This window comes from Eptatretus burgeri, chromosome 11 (genome assembly GCF_056783735.1).
Source record: "Eptatretus burgeri isolate ZD-2024b chromosome 11, Ebu_testis_v1, whole genome shotgun sequence".
Lineage (NCBI taxonomy): Eukaryota > Metazoa > Chordata > Myxini > Myxiniformes > Myxinidae > Eptatretus > Eptatretus burgeri.
In genome coordinates, this window is record NC_140971.1 from 31,900,060 (window position 1) to 31,907,905 (window position 7,846).

Genomic DNA, 7,846 nt, shown 5'->3' on the forward strand with positions numbered 1-7,846 from the left:
TGCAGCCGAGCGACACTGCCAAGAACGTACCGGCTAAAAGGAACGGATTGTTGGGGATAAAGTCCCGGCTAAGTTAGGATACGGACCATGCTGGATCAATGAAAGAAAAGACAAAAACGAGCTTGGAACATTTCTACAAAAGGATTTATTACAGGCAGGTGAAGAAAAATATGTGGCACAATAAACTGGGTGTTGTTCTGTGTGACTAGAGATAGAAAGAAAAGTGAGTGGTGTGACAAATAAACAAGCAACTTATGAAAGCAAACACAGAGCAGACTTATCCCGATATACCTTCTGCAATCTTAACTTCAGCAAGGACAGGCGCCATGACACACACACACACACACACACACACACACACACACACACACACACACAGATGAAGAAGAGTTAATGAGGAGAAAAGGGAGAGAAGATTTCGGCTAACAGTCTCGCAATACCTTGCATGATTGACCAACCACACCACCAGTATGTTTGGGGGAGATGCTCCCCTGGATGATCCCTCCTTGACAGCTGGCACGTCGTCTCTTGCTTCATGCAGCTAAGCGTCGATCTCGAGAATTGGGCGCGACCGACAGGTGTGAAGGAGGGACTTTGGGTGGAGTCAGAAGCAGGTGGGTGGAGAAAGGCAGAGTCAGAAGCAGGTTGGGTGGATTGGCAGCAGCAGGCAGGTGCGAAGATGGATCCCAGGCCAGGACGAGCAGACAGGAACCATGAGCAGGAACGGAAAACACCAGCAGATAGGGAATGAACAGACGGCCTCGCGACCCATCCTTTTATGGACCCTGTGGTTCAGCGCAGGGGCGATGACCCAAAGTGATGTGTCGTCACCCGAAACGGGCGCTCTGATTGGGCCCTGGCCAGCACACGGCCCAGCTGTGATGGCCGTAAGCGGCTCCACTTTACATCCGGCAACATGATTCCGAGCTGCGGAATCGTCTCGCTCCAAACACCGTGACACGAATCGCCCTGCACCAAACTCCCGGGCCGTGCCCCGGTGACTGGCGGTCAGCGCCGGTCAATGGGGTGCCTGTCCGCACGCCATGTGGCCCGAGCCGTACAGCGCGCCTCTGCCTGGCAGCAGCCTCGCCGGGCGGAGGGCGAGAAGATGTCCGCCGTCTGCAGGAGACACCAGCGGCGGCAGTGGTCAGCGAAGACCGACGGTAAGATGCTGTGGTAAACCCACGCGCAGACCTGAACACGATGTGTGCTACTCGTGCCCCGCTCTGTGTATGATAATGAATCATCATGGGGCTGCGTGTAGGTCTGCCGCCAATGAGCATGCTGTTATTTATCAAAGGCGGTGGTGTGCGCGGTGCCAGCCCTGATCTGTGTCAGCAATTGAAGGAAAAGTTTGGATATAATTATTAGATGTACGTTTGGGTTGAAAAGAGTATACTGTAGGTACAATTATTAGATTCAGAAATGGATTGAAAAGAACGCGCCTGAACGGCGTGGCGTTTGGGTGTTTTCTTCCTATATTCTTCTGCACAGTGGATGGAGATTATCGCTGCGCTGCACTACTCTGGTGGTGCAGCGTTGGCGTTTATTGTTGGCTTCTACTGCTGGCCTTGGTCTGCTGGGAGGACGCATTCTTACGTGAAGGGTGTGGCCGCGGCTTTTACAGGAGGCCGCTGCTTGGATTTACCTCAGGAATAGAGAAAAAAAATGAGTCGGAATGAAGTTGGAGATATAATCGGACCTAACTATAAGATCCACACAACGCACTGTCCTGTTTGACCCATTAGAAAAGGGGGAAGGGACTATCTGTTTGTATATTAATTAAATAACTGACTGGGGACCACTGTATGATGGATGCCATTGCTCTGGAGGGAGGCGGTTCCCAGAACCGCAACAATATAATGAGTATAAACTGTGCATAACATGGCTGTGTTCACTGTACAGTGACCAAGTTTCTTGTAGAGCACTCGCCAAGTGGCTTAAGCACCCAAGCAAGCACTCCATTTGAAATCGTTGATAAGGAACGGCTGGCTTGGTGAGCTCCAGCTTGTGCTTTGTAACTGAACACTCCCCAGAAATATTGTTGTGGTGCCGGGTTCGGTGGCGAGGACGACCGCGAGACGGAGCAGTTGGGCCGTCTCCCACCGAACACCGGAATTGAAAGGTCGTAACCTTCGGATAACTCCGAAGGTCATGGGTCCCTTAGTGGACCATGGACGCCAATATTTCGACGGCGTGGGGTACGGTTAATTGTCTAATTCCAATTTACCTCAGTACCCACGCCATCTAACTACCGGGGAAGCCACAACCTTGGCCAACTTTGTCCCAACCGATTCGCTGTTACCGACTCGGATCCGGCGTAACCGAGCGGAAATTACCAAAGCGCCGCCAGACCAAATATCAATTTACGGCACAAACGGCCTCCCTAACTCTCAAGCCCACACCGTGCTGGGTCAATGGTAGAAACGACAGGCAATGAGCTGGTACATTTAACAGGGGTTTATTTACAATAATCGGGAAGGGAGACACAGAGCAGACTTCATCACGAATATGCAGGAAAATTTACAAGGGAATCACTTAAACAGTTCTACTTACAGACCGGCCACAGGTAGACACACACACACCCAAAAAGAAATGGACCTCGTGGGTCTTTATTCGGCCCTTCAGCCGAGGAGGATAGTTCAGCTGGGGGTCAGGATCTGGCCCGGTACCTGGCCGCCTCGTGCGGTTTCACCGACTCCAACCCACCACGGTGGGACTCGAACCCACGACCCGGAATCCAACGAGCCCCAGATCCTGGCCGCCATGAATGACGATACGAGCACCACAGTCCTGGCTGCCATGACCACCACCACCACGAGGAACCCCGAGAAAAGACCGCAGACCAAAGACCAAAGAGCGCAGATGACGACTGCAAACCAACGAGCAAAAAGCCAAGAGCAAAAAGCAAAGAGCGACGACTGCAGACCAACGAGCGACCCCACCCCCGATACGACCACCTTTCTTATCCTCCCCCCCCCCCCCCACACGGGTGGAGGGATCTGCTCTGAGGTAACTCTCCTCCGGATTGGTTGGGGAGGGGGGCGTCGGGCGATCGGTATCCTCCCCTCATTGGACGAGGCGAACATCCCATCTGGCTGGGGCGGGGGTTGGCCCTGAGGTGATCTCTTCCCCGATTGGATGCAGGGAACCCACATCTGGCTGGGGCGGAGTCGGCCCTGAGGCGAGGGGGCTCCGCCCACGTCCGTAGCCTTGAACACGTGGGTTATGGCACCGTGGTGTGGAGTGAATTGATATAGAAAACTAACTAAAAAATAACTCGCAGCGCACACAAGAAATTCCCATTAGACACCGGACGGGACCCTAACTATAAACACATACTTATCGAAATAACTGAACTGCGGGGACTCCGGCTGTTGTGTGCAAATGGCTGCCAGATTCGTAACAATATGCTTCTGAACATTTCATCGGTTGTACTGCTGTGTCATTTTAAATCCGAATATGGTGGCCATTTTTGCGAACATAACAAAGCGCTCATTTGTTCCTCTTTTTTCCTTGCTGTGAATCAAGTTCCACATCCTCTTCAACTTCATTCTTCCCTCCAGGTCTTCAAGATGGCTCAAGTTCACCACCATCTCAGATCATCCCCAATCCAAAACCATGATCTTTTCTCCCCTCATTAACCCCACCCAAATGTTCTAGTTTTTCCTCCTCGGAGCTTCCTTCTCCATGCATGCATGTTCTGCGTCCTGTTTTTCTCTGTTACGTCCTGATCCGTTCAGTGTGCTCGCTCTTCCACGAGCCTCGACTATGTGTGCAAAAAACAAACCTCCCTTGATCCCTTGATCGCTTGCTCCTCTTGCCAAGCGACTTGCAAAGCGGTGGATTCGGAATAGTGAAAGAAGCACTACCTCGTAAACACAACTCATTTTACTGTAAGGGAGTTCACCTCCTTTTGCGTGACGTATCGATGTAAGTAGACCTGCGTTTCATTAAATTTCCCCAAGTCGAAGACAGACAAGATCCGCTAACAGTATTGTACCAAGTTTTGTATCGATTCAAACATGGTGATTCAGACAGATGAATTGCTCATTGATTGGAAAATGCACTTTATGTTACAAAACAATTTGGCTTGCATTGTTGACTTTGCTGACCACATTGGTGGTGGTAGATTTGTCCCTTTTCACCTGTGGGTATGGATCTCAGGTTGTTCTTGAATTTTGACACATCTGATGCAGATACGGTGTTCTCTGGTGGGCTGTTCCAGGGTGTCACCATTCTATTATTAAATAAATATTTACTTTAATCATATTGTTGCGAATTTGGAAGCTTACTGCACATAACAGCCAGGTCCTATAGAGTATAGATCAGCTATATCGGTAAGTATGTGTTTCTAGTTAGGGTCCTGTCCTATGTTTAATGGGTGATTAATTGTACGTGCGCTGTGAGTTATTTTATAGTTAGGATTTTTACATTTTAAACTTCAACAACAACAACAACAACGCCCATCTTCGCTTCTTCACCATCGGCCTTTCCCACGCGGATGCGTATCAAGCACAGCCGTGGGCGGAGTCCAATGTGCCAGGCGGGGTTTCTTTGGACGTTGGCGTCTTGGATGTTGCTCCAAATACGGGCATGGCGCCCCTCTCAGCCAATCGGAGGGGTGCAAGCACGTCTGCCGCTTCTCGGCCAATGGGGAGCCAACGCAACATATTGCTGCTCGACTTCGTGGTCGAGGGGTGGAGACATGAGCACCCTTCCCGACCAATCTCGAACAGCCGGGAGATCACCCGACATGCCTATCAAATGAGGAGGGGAATGACACGAGACGGATCCCTCCCACCTGTCAAGAAAAAGGGATAATTGTGTGGGGACGACCGGTGAGAGAGTCTTCCCGCCATGAATCGCCTTCCTGCAAGCCGGAGGAGAATTGCTTGCCTGCCTGCCTAGCTGACTTGCTTTGCCTGCCTCGTCGCCTGTTTTTCCGGTGGAGCGTGCCAGCGCCCGACGCTACCCTCCGTACCTGGTGCTTGGAGCGGCATCGTGTTGCTGGTTTGAGTCCCGCCGGGCCAGATCGTAGAGAATCGCACAAAGCGGAAAGGTCCAAGCCAGGCTCTTACCTCCAGCTCACCTTCCCTCCGAGCTGGGGGTATCAGTAAAGGCCGCGGCCACCATTTCTTTTTGGGGGGTGTGTGTCTGTGTGGGCCCGTCTTTTAAGTAGAAACGTTTAAGTGTCGTGTGTGTAAATTGCATTCCTTTTATTCAGTTAACTCTGCCTTCTTGCCTCTGCCCTACCCATTATAAATAAATATCCCTTTTATTAAATGTTCCAGCTCGTTTCTGTGTTTCTTTCATTGGCTTGGCACGGTGTATGCTGAGAGATAGCGAGGCCGTAAATTGTTCATTTGGTCCGACGGGCCTTGGTAATCTCTGTTCGGGTTACACACGGTTCGGGCACGGTAACGGCTCATTCCGCTCGAGATCCGTTGAGGGTGTGAATTCCCCGGTAGCTTTGTCCGCGTGGGTACTTGGATATATTGAAGTTTGGCAATTGACCCGATTCCCACGCGGTCGAATTATTGGCGATTCATGGTCCAGTAAGGGACCCGTGCCTTTCGGACTTATCCAAAAGGCACGACCTCAATTCCAGTGTGTTCGGTGGAGCCGACTCTACTGCTCCCTCTCGCGGTGGTGCTCCCCACCGATACCCGGCCCCGCAACAATATATACTTCTTCCTTTCGTTAGCTCTTGGGAGTGACCCTGAAGAACTCGGTTGGGTTTAGAGAAAAGATCATTCCAATCTGTTCGGTAATCACCATGGTATGCAAATACTTGAAAGTCTCTATCAAATCCGTCTTGTTCCTCCTGGATTCGAGGGATTCCGATTCAACTTCTCCTCGAGCATGTTTCAAGCACTTTCTTTGGATTTTCTCTAACTTTGAGATGTCTTTTCCTAACCAGGGATTCCATACCGCAGAAGCATATTCCAACACAGGACGTAGCCCACAGAGGTATATAGAACAGTAAGTTTGCACTTAGAAAAAAAACCACTAAAACATCTTTTTAACATTCCATTTTCCTGGTATGCTTTCTTGACAAGCACATCGATATGTTTATATGGTTTCAAGTCATTTGAAATTAGTATTGCTGGATCTCTCTGTTCTTAAAGCACCAAAAGATAAGTTCCATTTTAAGGAGTATCTGTACTGGATTGCTGCATTGATCTTCAGCATGACACATTTATCAGCATTGAAGTTTAAAAGCCACAGGTGAGACCAGAGGGCCAAGGCATTTAGATCCTCTTGTAGTTGCTCTGTGATGGGTTGCTCTGAAAATATAACGCGGTCACTGTGGAAATGATGGACTTCAAATAATCAATGAAAATAAAGTGGTTGTTATGGAAATGCATGATGGTTTTTGGAAGATTGGTCACGATGACGCCATCGGTGGGAACGAAGCATGATCTAAACACCACCATTAAAACTTCCACCTTCAGCAACTATCGGGAATGCTGTGTATCTCTGTTTGTTTGTCACTTTCTGTCTCTGTCTGTCTGTCTGTCTGTCACTCTCTGTCTCTCTCTCTCTCTCTCTCTCTCTCTCTCTCTCTCTCTCTCTCTCTCTCTCTCTCTCTCTCTCTCTCTCTCTCTCTCTCTCTCTCTCTCTCTCTCTCTCTCTCTCTCTCTCTCTCTCTCTCTCTCTCTCTGTGCAATCGTCTGGCCATGTACTTTTGTGTCCACGATATTTCAAAAACCGTTGAACATTTAAATTCCATATTGCAAATATCTCATGACATTATCTCAACCTGATTAGATCAAGACTGTGATTGGCTGAATATCGTTGCCATGGCAACCGTCTCGGTCACTTGGCTCGTGCATGCGATATTTCAAAAACCCCTTCATGATTTAGCTTTCACACGACACAGATCTCTTCCTCATACTACTCAAAAAGTGTGGGACCGAGAGTGTCAGCTCCTTGTTGTCTTTCTGTCTCTCTCGTGGCACTGGCTTTACAAAGGCAGGGGTACTCCATCTTGGATGTGGGGGATCTCTGGGTCGCTCCTGGGAGATCAACCAGCCGTCTCCCTGCCGCGAGTCTGTTCGAGAGAGCTGTCCTTGTCGTTTGTGGCTCTGTTTTTTTTTTGGGGGGGGGGGATAAATTTATCCCTCTCCTCCCCTCTCAGATCGAGGGCCAGAGGGCACAGACTGAAAATGAGGGCATACCACTGTAGAACCAGACTAAAGGAGAATGCATTTTCAGTCAGAAGCATCAACAACTGGAACTCAGTTCCTGAAAGAGCAGTCAACGCAAAAACAGTCAACCAGTTCAAGTCAGCATTGGAAGTGGACTGGGCAAATCGTCCATTGAAGTACCAACCCCACCAGAGGAATACACGTATCAGCGCAGTCACGAGGGGCGAATAATCATCGCTTCAAGAGGAAGAAGAGGAAGAAGAGGATGAAGAGGAAGAAGAGGAAGAAGAAGAAGAAGAACCATTGGCGTAACATATAGACCGATGTAGATCTGTGCGTGGTAAAATTTCCTCGAAAGTTTTTTTTTTACAATCCCGCACTGAATACCATTGAAAATCTAAGTCAGGATTGATCTACTTTATATTTATAATTAAGGATAAAGGACATAAGTACGCACTCCAACGTGGATTAAAAAGAACAAAATATTATTGATTCCCTTTCAAGCATGAAATGTGAATAAAAAGGTCGATTTTGTATTTTTCCCCAACATCATTTCGGAAGTTTATTTTTAACCTCTGTTCAGGTGCGATAAACGCCACGATCAATTAAAAGTTGATTGTACATTGTTGTTGTTGTTTTTTTTCCCTCCATTGAGGTAAATTGTGAACGTTTACACGGACGTGACGCGTTAT